Consider the following 14772-nt stretch of genomic DNA (forward strand, 5'->3'; position numbering starts at 1 on the left):
TCTATTTTTAGTTTAGAATATGATGGAGTACTTTCCAAAAGAAAAGTCTTGCCAGTTCCTATGAAAAAAATTAAATAAAAACTAATCGCACAAGAAATTAAGGAAAAAAAAAATTCACTTCAACATGTGGACAAAAGAGAAACAACTGACGCATGTGGACTGAAAATAATGTAAACATATTCTCAAAGTGAACAGATACATGCGCTATATTTTTACCCTGAAAACATAGAAGTATTGAACCGTGTTTTATTTTCAGAGAATGTTCTTAAGAATTTATTTTATTTACTAGCGATTCATCAAGAACATTAACACGTTTAATCACACTATGTAAGCATGAAGTAGTTGCCAGGGAGTAACTGATGAACTCATAACCAAATTCCGTTTCACAAATGGGAATCTTACTCACTTTAATAGTGCGGAAAAGCATTTTTTAAAGAAACAGATTAAAATTATAATCAGAAAGCAGACTCTAAAAAAAAATTTGCGATTTATTCAAAGGCAGAAAGAAAGAAGGTTTGAAGTTTTGACTGTATGAGGTTTCGGGCAGAGGATCTTGCCGCTCCCTTTTGACACGGCCATAGTCACGACCGCTCACAACAGCCTCTGAAAGACTACACTGGTGCAAATCTGCTACACACCAGATAACTTTAAACTAAGAGTTTTAACAATTTACACAAGAACCAACTTTGCACCACCACCCCCCCCCCCCCCCCCCCTTGAATTTAACTTTTAAGAAAAGTCTTACGGTGAGAGGGTGGCAACTTTAGTACTAAAATGATCATTTAAGTAAAAGCCCATGAAATGCAACCTAACATAAAAGTCTACAAGATTGGCCAAACAATAGTTAAGATGCTCTACAGTACACAGATAGCGCCTCTCAAGATCATAGGCAATAATATCAAAGTTTCTAAAGATCAAAATATGTTTCAGGTATTAGGCAGTTACACTCCAACCAATAAATTCGTTATCACACCAAACGCGACAAACATGACAGAGGCAGCCATTAACGTACGGAAGATTGATAGGGAGGTTACCAAACATCCCGAACCGCAGGTTGTTCTAACCCGCCCCTACTCCACAAGGGAAAAACAGACCACCCAATTTATAAACAACCACCTTCCCGCGGGTGGGAAAGCGGAGAAGAATGGGGGGACGACCCCAAAGCAAAACAGCTGGTGACCTCACCACGAAAACAAGTATAATTTAACAAGAATAAGTCTAACAAGATCTCACCAATCACTTAACTTTTAATAAACTGCGATTTCTCGAGAAGACCTGACGCAGCAACCCCAAATCGCTCTCCAGAAACGTCCTCTGCCAGCCGCTTTAACGGTCGCTGCAAGGCGTGCCGATCTCCCGTCTCACGGCGTCGCAGCTCGCACCGGCCAGACTGATGTCGTGGGTTGACTCCTGTTGCTGCCGGTCAGCCGCGAAGTCACTACCCCTCGTTAAACGCCGTGGCCCACTGGACTCACGTGGCGACCTCACATGCGCCGACGCTCAAGACGGACAAGTCATCTTGTGTCTCAGCGAGAGACCCACCAACCGATCGATCCAACCGCCAATGACGACTGCTTGAGCTAACTCGAGCAGATTGGCGGCCTAACGCGCAGACTCAGATGCAGGAACTAAGCCCCGAACGGGCGACCACTCGCTGAGTTCTCTTACTGGTGGAGTGGATAGACGCTCACTTTTCCGGCTTTAAAGGTTGATCCGAACGACAGACGTACTAGCACTGCGGACGACAGACAGACACTAACTGCCTAACAAATGAGGACGAGAGACAGACTAGCAAGCTGGGAACGAGAGACTGACCCACTGGCGAGCTCATAGCGCCCCTGAAATGCACGTGAACAAGTAACCTTTCCCCTTTCCCATCAGAGGGAGACACCAAAGCTGCGATTGCCACAGCGGCGCCACCGCCAGAAAAAGAGGGTGACTGCTTCACACTACGCACTGTGGCGCGCTCTTCAAAAGAGCAAGTTTTACCACAGCTGAAGTATTATGAGCTGAAATATTACAACACTGTAGCAGGTGAGGAACTGTTAGGCTTTGTAGCGAAAAATGTCTTCGTTGACGAATCTGCGTTCTGTGGGACCTTCTAGAGACCCATAGCGAGAAAGTTGTTAAGTAAACTTTGAAATTAGTTTTGACAAAATCGGAGATATCATTATCGTATCATGCTACCTATAAATGCAATTCTTTTACCAGAGACTCAGCGCGCAATAGCGCGAAAGTACTTGTATGCCGCCACCTTTATCTTAGTTCCGATGCTCACTTTAATACGACTGAGAACACTTCCTACACCCAGATTTTTTTCATTTGCAGCTCATGCGGATCCTGCGTCACTGCATCCATCATCCAGATCAAACATTGTGTGGCTTGGGACTCCCGTCGGGTAGACCCGTCACCTGGTGCATGTCGTTTGAGTTTCCACAACTTCGGCGACTTGGGCATTGATGGGATGAGATGATGATGAAGACAACGCAAGAAACAGTTCCCAAGCGGAATATATCTCCGAATCGAATTTCGGCCCCTTTGAACACGATAATGCATAAATGCTACGTGAAACTAACAGTAAGTACTTCAGCCCAATATTACCGTTAAGTCAAGCAAAATATATTTTTAAGTTTGGTTTTGAGGATCCCAAGTTTCACCAATGTGTACTACTCAATCGTTGTTCTCGGCATGCAGTGCGTCCATTTTACACAAAACGTAGGTCTTGCTGCGGCACTGTCTCTTCATTCCATTGAAATAGTTTGTTTGTCATTGTTTTTTTCTGAGTCATAACCCAAGTGAGTGGAGGGGACAAGGAACAGAGATCTCTGAGCCAGAATATTTAACTTTTATCGAGGATATCACTCTGTATTTTCTATCTGTCAGAATCCCTCCTCTGTCATAGTATCGAAATGTAGTTCTACACACAATTTTTCTGTCAAAAACAATCAATTCCACAGTTTCAGTTTCCATTTATAACACTTTCTATGAGACTAAAAACATTTGCTCCTATCTAGAGATTGTTCCAGTGTCAGAGAATGCTCTCAATTCGGAAATACCGCAATGTTTTATATTATTACTGGCATCTTCACTGTTGGCCAGATCAGTGCAAAAATCTTATGTACGTTCGATATGACAGTTTTAGATTTTTGCCCTTTTGCACAAAGAATAGAGTAGCACTACATGTAGGCCCTTGCTCTTGCATTTCACTCACTATTGAACACGTCAATGTGCCATTCCATGGAAGAGTGAAATCACATGTGAACAGATGATATCGCATGGGAACAATGGGAACACAGAACCTACTGGACTGTTCACAGTGTACATTTGCCAGAAAAGGTATGGAATGGGTGAATCACAGTGCTCAGTGCCAGCAGACTGCAGAGAGCAGGTGTGACCTTGAGATGTCTAGTTTTGTGACAGTTGTTCTACTGAGGAGCTACTGTGTCCTCTTGGGAAAACAATGGGTTCACGCTACAACTTGAATAAGAGAAGCGATCGGTTTGATAAAGTTGTAGATGGAGATCATGGGGTACAACAAAAGACACATCCAAATAAACATAGGTTGTAGCAGCTGACCAGAGACAAGGAAACTTATAGGATAGGCTAGTTCAGAGTGTTCGATGCCACCAGATGGTTAGTTGGTTGCTATCGGGGAGTGAACCAAACGGCGAGGTCATCGGTTCCATCAAATTAGGCTAGGAAGTTGACCATGGCCTCTCTGAGGAACCAACCAGCATTTGCCTAAAGCGATTTAGGTAAATCACGGAGTGCCTAAATAAGGGTGGTCGAACACAGGTTTAATCTTTATCCAACGAAGTGTGAGGCCAGTGTGCTAACTATTCCGCCGCCTCGCTCTATATACAACCAAACTTTGGACTCAAGACCACAACAACAACCAGACATTTTGAGACAAGAGTATCCACATTTAAGCAGCCATAAAACCACTATCCTATAGGATATGGCAACTAAGGTTTTCGTGGTCTATCAGTGCAATTAAATGTGTTCAACTTTCTTCCTGCTCCAGAAGATGGGAAGAGAGAGACAGTATGAATTCTGAAAAGTTGCCGAAACTCTTCAACAGAATCCGAATTCAATTAAGAAGAAATTCGATCAGATTTATTGCAAGCCGATAAGGCTTCATGATGAGCTATAGCGTAGCCTCTTACAGGGGCAGCAACAGTTTAGAGAATGTATTTTCACTCCTTTTTTTTTTGTTGATTATACAGTTTTTACTGATTCAACGGCTGTTCCATTAAATATGTTTTTAAGTTTGTAAATAGTGTAAACAGCTGCATGCAGTGTCCTCTGTTTCATTTTTATCGATGGTAAACGTATTGATTTACGTACTGTAAAAACACAAAAAAATAATTGTAGGCGCCAGGTATACCTTCTTGCACTACAGGGTATTCACATTTCTGTCTCCAATTCCTACCGCGACTCTGTGAGCAATGAAGATTAGACTGTGCATATAGGGAGTTACTTCGTTGAGGGAGTGATGTAACGTTTTGTGAAGAAGTATTAACATCGTCAGCTATTTCAAATGTATTTCATGTGACACTGAACGCGAACTTCAGTAGTTAACGGTTTATTGCTTCGTTTAGTTTCATTAAAACCGTTTGCACCTCCGAAGAAAATTTGCGTTTTCAGTCAGTGGCACTGAGAGCAATAGCCAGCACACTAATTAGTTACATCTGCCTCATATCAAGAGAGCCGAATACCAAGACCCACGTGCTCCTTCTGTGTTGCGACACCTGTGGAAGAAAACACATTGGAAAATTTAGAGCCTCTAACTCCACAACTATATGTGTACTCGGAAATTCACATTAAGAGCTTGGCAGAAGGTTCATAGAAACACCTTGAAGCTTCTTCTCTACCATTCTACTTTGGAACAGAACACATGAAAAACGAACACGTATATCTTTCCATGCGAGCACTAATTTCTCTTATTTTATTGTGATGATTATTTCTCCCTTTGTAGGTTGTCACCAGACAAATATTTTCATATTATGAGAAGAATGTCGGTTGTTGAAATTTGATAAAAAGATCCTCCCACAGCGAAATACGCCCAACTTGTGTATCATATCCGTTACACTCTCTCCCCTATTTCGCGAGAATAACAAACGAGGTACCCTTCTTTGAACTTTTTTTGGTGCCATTTCTCAGTCCTATCTGATGCGGTTCCCACAGTGCACAGTAATGCTCCAGAGGAGGTCATCCAATCGTAGTAGATGCAATCCCTTTAGTAGGCGTGTTACATTTTCTAAATTCTTCTGTCAATAAATCGCAGTATTTCGTTTGCTTTCGGCACTACGTTATCTACGTGATTGTTCCAGTTTGATTGTAATCCGTAAGTATGTAGTTAAGTTAGTGTTTTTCCTTGATGCAACAGAACACAGCTATGGGTCCTTGCATGACCTACTATTAAAGTAGAAGTTCGGACAGTGTTTTTGAGTAATGCCGATTGTGGGTCATCTAGTTTGAATAGGTTGCATGTATTTGGGTACAAACATATATTCAAGGGAAAATAAACACCCTCCACCACCCATTAATCTATTATTATGTTAACTGACTGATAATCCAATGGGGCTGATATATGATCCTCTGTGGATAATACATCCTTCTGAGAAACACCCCATCCCTTCCATTCTATCGCCCCTCAGGGAAATCCCCAATCCTCTCCTACCCCTTGCTGATATGAGCACCATTTTAAGATAAAACTGACTAGGTAATTAAAATAAATACCCGTCCCCCTCTGGAAAATACGCCAGGTCTCCCCTACGCCACTTCCTCTCTCCTTTCCGTGCTTGGAAATTGGTGGGAAAAAGACTCAGTCTGTGCTGAACTCCTGGATAGGAAGGATCTCAAGACATGATATTCCAATCAGTGTCAGCTTATATAACAGAATATTGTTCAATTTATTTTGCTTATTCTTTATTTAATCAGTTTATAGAAGACAGAGCTCTCCCGCTGCAGCCCCCACCCCACTTCCCATGACACAATGACTAAAGTACGAAGGAATGGAATGAAATGCGATAGGTAAGCTGTCGTTTTGAGTCGTCCACGCGTAGCTGGCTGGGTGCCACAGTGCATCGAGCAGAGGGCTGAGGATGTTCATCTGCATGCCACCGAAGTCAGGCCACTACTGAGGATCTACTACTATGCGCTGCCACCAGATGACAGCAATGTTCCAATTGACTTCTAGCTCCACCAGCAGTGTTCCAATTTGTTTCTCCCTCCCACCCGCCCTCCGAAACGCCAAGTCTGTGTTGGGCTGTCGGAGAGGAAGGACTCACTATGATTAAAAGAAGAGAGATGTGCTATAATATCCATTTTTCTGGATATGTTAGCTCAATTTAGAATAATGTTGCTGCACTATACAATGGAGCTCTTGGAAGGCACTGCCACAATGTGTTCGACTTACAATATGTTGGAGAGAGGAGGTTAAAAAGTGAATTGCCTGTAAGCATTACAGCTGGGTATTTCGTCTATAGCCTCCTACATGAGTATTGAAAGAAGGTGATAGTAAATGTGCGCAGGATGAATACTTATTCACAAATAATTCTAGTGCAGCTCATAGAGACTAATTCTAGAGACTACTTCCTGTTCTGGAGCTGCTCAGGTTTTGCGGAATGGCCAGTCAATCCACAGTGCAGAAGACAACTTCATCTGAATCCTCTACCCCAAACTGAATGAACCAGAGGTGTTCACCTTTGTGTGTAGGCCTTGCCTAAGTTAGTTTGCAAAATTGCCACAGATAGAAACAAGTTCTTTTTCCCCCCACCACTTCCCTTAGCAATCAATGGGAAAACAATAATTGATGTGAGCCAACAGGAGCGCAGGAATGAGACATTTGATCATATCACAATGATAAAGATGGATAAACTTTCAGTTTCATTCAGTCACTGGAAGAATCATGAGGCGCCAACAGCAGTGGAGATTCTAATCCACCTCTGTAAGTAGTTTTGTTTCAGGTCCATGTCTTTATTCAGGTCCATGTCTTTGACTGGGGATTCTTATTGTTCATTCTTCTTCTTTGTTCGCAGACAGCTGGTGTGCCCAGGCCAGCAGCAGCCACCTCTACCTCGTTGGGACAAGCTGCATCCTCAGGCCTTCAGGAACAACAGTGGCAGCATCATCGTGGAATCCTGTAGTGCACCTGATCAACATAATGGAGCAGGACAGAAACCTGGTATAATCCATTCCACTCATTGATGAAGACGCTCCGCCAGTCTCTCATTCTCAGAGGAACTGTGAGGGCTCTTCTACACCCCACAATGTACGCCAGTATTGGTCTCTGACACAAGCACAAATCCAGGATATTCCGAAGTTACCGCAATGATAGTGTGTTGATGTGGTGGATGAGAAGCTGCCAATTCCTCACAATGTTCTGCTGGTTTTCACTTTAATGTATAATTTAACAACAATTAGGCTCAAAGCGCTTCACTATTGGTATAGATCCATTGGTTGACTTCGATTGGTGTGTTGTGTTACACATTAATATTTTATTGAGAAGTATTAATAGCCATTTTACAGGTTGTGGACTGTGATGAACTGTGTCTTGCACAGCTCTACATCAGTCAACATGACATATGTGAACCCGATGACATTTACTGTGCTAGCCTAATGCTACTATCACATCATCGTGAGATGGGTTGGCACTCATGGTGAGAAGGGATGGACGATCCATTTACATTCAACACTCTGCCATTAGAAACATGTTGGATGTATGGATGATGCTATCACTGGTGTTGGAAAGGGGTTGCTGTGTGCTCAAACTTATTAAATACATTGCGATCTGTCTCTGTACATATGATGTGCATGTAAACGAAACAGGACATCGACATGATACTACAAGAAGAAAGTAAAGGTGTACTTATAACTTCAACGGAAATATAAGCTGGATTCTGTGCGCATAAGGGAGCCTTATTTGCTAAATTCTGTACAGTTGTGAAGATGAAGAAAAAAACTAGCAAATTTTTTTAATGTAATGCAGTCTATAAATGACTGCTGAATAAACTTATGCATATTATGGCAAACTGTATTTTATTATGTTCATACCTCTAATTGTTACCAGTATTTTGAGTGCAATGTCTAGAATACTGTAGCAAAACCGAGCTGTCTGAATTACCTCATTATCACAGTCAACGTTTTCAGTCACTGTTAAATTCAGTCAAAGATTAAACTTCTCAGATACATACAGAGTGTTGAGTCAGAGCATGCGAGAATACAACAGGACATTAAGAATGCTCTACTGAACAGTTTGCGTTAGGGAACCTGGGGTCGGAGAAGCCAGCTTGAGGAGATATGGTAGTAAACATGTCTACCGTTTTGTCTAATATTACTGATTTCCAGCGTATTTGCAACTAAAATAAGCACAATTTTACGCTTACTGTGCTGTTTATTTACGTGTACCTTCTTTATTTCTTGCAAGAAACGAGGAAGACGAGGATGATTACTAGGAAGTATGCTCTCTTCACTAGATTGGAAGGAGAGGTCCTATCCCATGGCCTGCGAGAACCTGAATCCCTTTGATTATTTCCTATGGGGATATCTAAAGTTTTAGGAAGTATGCTCTCTTCACTAGATTGGAAGGAGAGGTCCTATCCCATGGCCTGCGAGAACCTGAATCCCTTTGATTATTTCCTATGGGGATATCTAAAGTTACTAGTGTATGAGAACCCAGTGGATACACAGATGGAATTAGTTGCGAGAACTGTAGCTGTCTGTGATGTTATTTCAAATACACCACAGATATTTGTCAGGGTGCATCAGAATCGTGTTTGCCGATGCCATGCATGGAGTGAGGCTGATGGCACTCACTTCCAGCACATTTTGTAAGTTACAATACAAACTGTACGTTCATCATGTCGGTGACGGTACTAGCAATTAACTGTACCTAATGTAAATGAAAAAGTATAAAGTTCTATGATTTTGTTCCTATTATCTCCTTAAGTGGCTTTCTCCGATTCCCGGTTAGCTACCCCAAACAGTTCTGTGGACCATCCTCTATGTTCTGTTAAATTATTGCACACTTTTACAGAAAAACCCTTTATATATCCTACAGCTAAGCTGAACACACGTATTTCCCATCACACAACAAAATCCGTTGTCGTCAGTCTCCTGGCAGGGTGTGTGAAAGATCAGGACTTTGCTGGAAATGACTGGTCCTGTGATTATGCAGAAAAATATCGCGAGAAGAAGAAGAAGAAGAAGAAGAAGAAGAAGAAGAAGAAGAAGGGGATACTCAGCCCGATAATATATTAGCGATAACTGTGAGTCCATCGATTGCTGGCAAGACAAGAGTTCTCATGTCACTACCAACACACACAGATGTAGTCCGCTTTCAGCATGTATGTGTATTTTCGAAAATGCTGTTTCAGCCTATGTACGGGGTACTGCAAAGGAGTCAAATCCCTCTGCCAGAAAAAGTAAAGCCAAACACCGGATTCAAATTTGACGATGTTGCTCTGGAAAATCAGATTCAAATTCTACGATAATTCTGTTTTAGTCATCATGCGGGCGTTGATCGTATTTCATTTGAGTGAAACATATTCCAGGATACCAAATTTTTTATTGCAGGATAATTAAAGTTTCACTATAAATTTCAAGTAAGGCAGTCTGAATTTAAAACACATTTAAGAGCATATGTGAAGATTGCTGGAGTCACACACATAGTTACGAAAAAAGCGTTAAGTATTTAGTTTACATCACACTATGGGCAAGTTCGCTTGTACGTCAGGTACTCAACCTCAGAAGGTAGGAGTGCAAAGACAGACAATGCGTCTATAAATAAATGTAAAATATCAGCCTCTTGAACATAAAATTGACTTAGCGATGTATGCAGAGACTTCTACGAAACGGATCAACGAATTAAATGGTGCAGTTAAGGAACGAGGCACACAGACATAGATCATTCTGAGAAAGAAATTAGACGACTTGGCTGTAAGGTTAAATGGAACTTAAATAAATGTACATGACATAACTGTAAAAACGGATGGAACTAATACGAATATACGTTACTTAACATTAAGAGGCTTATAGAACTGGATCCTGAGCACACACTGAGAGAAACCTCTAAATAAGTTGCTGAAACTCTCAACGAAATTACGCAATGACGACAGAACAGCTGGTTTCATTAACTATCACAATGATGCTAGGATAGACGAAATATTCGGTTTCAGTGATAAACAACTATACACGTTGGGTGTGCAAGCTATAACCTTGAAAGAAAAGGTGATAGCGAATTTCAAAGAACAATTGGTCTGTTTAAATTTAACCTAAATCCCACAAAAACAGTAAATTATTCACCCAAAGATCTGGGAGTATATGTTGAAATACTGATTTTTTACTAGTGTACCCATGCAGGTGGGAAACGGGCGTGCTCCAAAATGATGAACTATTATAAAAATTATTTTAGATGCCCAATATATCATTGGTGACGGTATTGTCACCCAGCATAAAATTGGCAGCAATCGATCCCAGTGTACTACTAGACAATCTCTGACTGCAAATGGAAAGAGCTGCTGCTGGCAATACTGTTCATTCGAATGAGGTTTTTACAATAATCTCTGAACTGAGAGAGAGAGGTATAGTCGAATAAGTAAGGAGAAGTAGTTCGAGAACTGCAAAAATCAACATGCTAAACGTACTCTTGTAGGAATGTTATAGTTAGTTGTTTGGGTGATATATGGCAGGCTGATCTGGTACATATGTGGGAATATTCGCTGGTTAATAATGAATTCAAATATACTTTGATCGGTATTGATACATACTCCTAATTTTCTGGGAATTACATCTTGAAATAAAAATGGGGAAGGGTGTCACTAAGGTGCCTAATTATTTGTTGCATATAGCGAAAAACTGATGCTAGAACAACCTCCAAATCGTTCATGGTGGACAGTTTTACAATAGATATTTCAAGACAGTGATGAAGTGGTATGGAGTAAACCACTGCTCAACAGTCCCCCTATTGAACGTGAGTACCGTCGATTATCTGAACAGAACAATAAAAGGTAAAATGAAGGTACATTTTAAACTTTGCGGTTCTTACAAATGGACAGATATCCTCTCAGAAATAGTTGGACAGTATAATCGAACCAAACGTGGCACAATGTAAATGAGATCAAGTGATGTTCATGAGAATGGTCTCACAGGCACAGTATATTATTGCATGACAATGCTGGAGCCATGTAAGCAAAAAATTACTTTCACTGATTTGATGTGTAACTGAATATACAAGACGGAATTCGAGAGGACTTGGGTCCTAAACATATCAAGTTTCCAGAGTGCAGAGGACAAATTCTATAAGTTACATCTTAAAGGATAGCAGCAGCACTGAAATTGTAGGATGCTTTTAGACAAGGAAAATGCAGAAGTGCTCTGTACCTCATGTGTTTCTCACAGAGTGCGTCATAACACATCGAGGGAACAGAGCATTAGTTAATATCCTTGGTTTTTCTGCAACACAAAACAGCTCGCTTGATGGTGACAATTTGCTGTATAATGGGATGCACAGATCACAGCCAGCACACCATCACAGTAGCATAACTTGCACGATAGGATATGCATTACAGGATGCTGTGGTATTCTCGACAATCTTCCCATCGAATTGCGAATTCCGGTCTATAATTATTGCAGACTTCGTACACAGCCTAAAAAACGTTTGACTCGTGGAGACACGGGGATTAACCTGCCTGACGAGGTGTGCTTGGAACACGACATTGCGTAAGCAAAACACATAGATAGCCTAGGATTTCACGTTGCATATCGAATTTTAGCTGATAAAGCAAAAGCAGTTAGTGTGAGAAAGTACACTTAAATCGGAAATAGAAGTACCAAATACTGTGATTGCCTTCAACCAGCAAGTATCAACAGAACAGCTACTGGGTTTCACGAAAGAATAGATTTTCAAAGAAGGACCCTAGTAGATTTTACAGATCTGACCAATCTGTGGATATATTTCCTATCAGTATAATCTGTGTCAAATGTAACATTACAGTAGACTTCTATCTCAACAATAGATTTCTTCACATTATTTGAGAGTTCTTCCCTTCGGGTGGAACAAGTTATAAGTTCGCTGAGACACCTACAAATGGTATTAACCTCCCAGTAACGCTGTAGACATTCGATCATTTGGAGATAAGTAACGTAGACCAGGATAACCAACTCACCGACATTCGTGGCGAGGAAATAATTGCATGGCTACATCTAAAGGAGAACCACCAGTGACTGCGGACGTGCAGGAACTTGAAACTTCCTGGGAGATTAAAACTGTGTGCCGGACGGAGACTCGAACTCGGGACCTTTGACTTTCGCGGGAAGTGCTCTATCAACTGAGCTACCCAAGCACGACTCACGTCCCGTCCTCACAGCTTTACTTCTGCCAGTACCTCGTCTCCTACTTTCCAAACTTTACAGAAGCTCTCCTGCGAACCTTGCAGAACTAGCACTCCTGAAAGAAAGGATATTGCGGAGACATGGCTTAGCCAAAGCCTGGGGGATGTTTCCAGAATGAGATTTTCACTGTGCAGGGGAGTGCTAGTTCTGTATCAGATGAGCTGAATTTGAAGCTTATGATGGTGCATTACTACCATTACCATTCTGTTCAAGGGAGGTTTTCAAGTAGCCAGTGCTGCCGACCTAAAGCAGACCAACGTGGCTATTAAAACCTTTACTTAATTAGAGACAACCAGGTTCATCATACTTGCAATTCTGACCAACAGAGGAATGAATGTAGCAAACGAATCCGCCAAATCTGAGAGCTGCAGGTTAACTAATACCAGACTCTACCTGAACTATGAGTTGTACCTGTATGATAATTTACACCTACAATGGAATGAAAATGTATACGGTCTTTGTTCCGTACTTCAAATCATGAAGAGGATGAATGTCTTTTCAGCCACAGGAATTCAAGTAGCTGGCGGAAATCGTAGTAATAGACTGCACAAAACAAAGTAAAATAATTAAATCGGGACCAGTTTGAATATTCAGCGAATTTCACGAACACACTGCAGCTTAGGATCCACTTTTATGTGAATATGTGATTAACTATTGCCCACTCACTGGTATTATGTAACAAGCCACATAAATGAACAAGTTATGAGGTATACCTAGAGCATTTCGTGGTGGCTCTCTAGATGTTAACATCACTGAAAGTACTCAGGGTTTCTATGAGCATGGACAGTTAATATTTAAAAACGTGGCACTCATAGAATAAGCAAAATGCCAGTATAATAGAAACCTTCTCAGAAATAATTTCATCAGAAAAATCTTTCAACGATTTGAAGTGTGCTAAATCACAGAGAAGTGCAGAGTAGTAACACATAACATTCACTGTTATAATCCTGGTACACCCTGTGAAGATATGGTGACGTTGCTTCGATTAATCGAGTTCATGGATACCATCAGCTACGCCAAAGGTGAGGAGAAGACACAGGGATGTGAGACTTCAAGTTTACTGCATTTCAAGACCTACAATTCTATGTACGTTCTGCTCTCCATCTACTCAAGAGAAGATGTCTGAAAACAGTGTTGTGTCTACAAATGAAACCGTAAAATTAGTTTTAAGCTGGATGAAAAAAAATGAATTTCTATCCCACAGTGTGTGTGATTTATAGTCACCATGCTCCCACCTTTATAGCATCTATTTTGCTCAGTTTCTACATCTTTGGTTTTGTTCAAGTATGGCGGTAAAACATGAGACATGTTTGCTATATTTCTTTGGAAGCAGACATGACCACAGGCGTCTTGCTTCTGTAACCCAATTTGTGCTGCACATTAGGCACAATCCCATGCAACTGTCACATATATTATGTTATATTGAACATTAAACTTAACCATCACGTTCAAAACTAGAACATTATATATATGAAACTGGGATAGATTTTTTTTATAAATAACAGCAACCAAAGACATACGTTAACGAATTTTTTCGTTCATGCATCTCTTTCAGATACGATTTACTTTTTGAGAAACAGTTTGGTACTTTGTTATGAGATTCAGTGCACAGATATTTTTATACGCAGTAACAAAAAAATTCACTCATTGATATATTTACAATTTTCAGATACATAAATGTACCCTAAAAAATAATGCAGAACAATTCCACAGTCCTGAATAGTAGCAGTTACTTGGTTGTTACACAACAATTTTGATGGACTGTGAAGTTTGTATACAGGGTGATCCATTGATAGTGACCGGGACAAAATAAGCGTCAAACGAAAAAACTACCAAGAACGTTAATTGTCTAGTTTGAAGTGGGAAACCAGATACCGCTATGGTTGGCCCGCTAGATGGCGCTGTCATAGATGAAATGGATGTCAACTGCGTTTTTTTAAATAAGAACCCCCATTTTTATTACTTATTCGTGTAGTTAGTAAAGAAATACGAATGTTTCAGTTGTACCACTTTTTTCGCTTTGTGACAGATGGCCTTTTAATAGTCACAAACATATGGCTCACAATTTTAGATGAACATTTGGTAACAGGTAGGTTTTTTCAATTAAAATCCAGATCGTAGGTACGTTTGTACATTTTATTTCGGTTGGTAATACGTGTACCTTTGTGATGGTATCATTTCTGAGAACGCATGCTGTTACAGCGTGGTTCCCTGTAAATACCACATTAATGCAATAAATGCTCAGAATGATGGCCGTAAACCTAAATGCATTTGGCAATACGTGTAACGACATTCCTCTCACCATCGAGTAGTTCGCCTTCCGTAAAGTTCGCTCATGCGTTGAGAATGCGCTGACGCATTTTGTCAGGCGATGTC

This window comes from Schistocerca gregaria, chromosome 1 (genome assembly GCF_023897955.1).
Source record: "Schistocerca gregaria isolate iqSchGreg1 chromosome 1, iqSchGreg1.2, whole genome shotgun sequence".
Taxonomy (NCBI): Eukaryota; Metazoa; Arthropoda; class Insecta; order Orthoptera; family Acrididae; genus Schistocerca; species Schistocerca gregaria.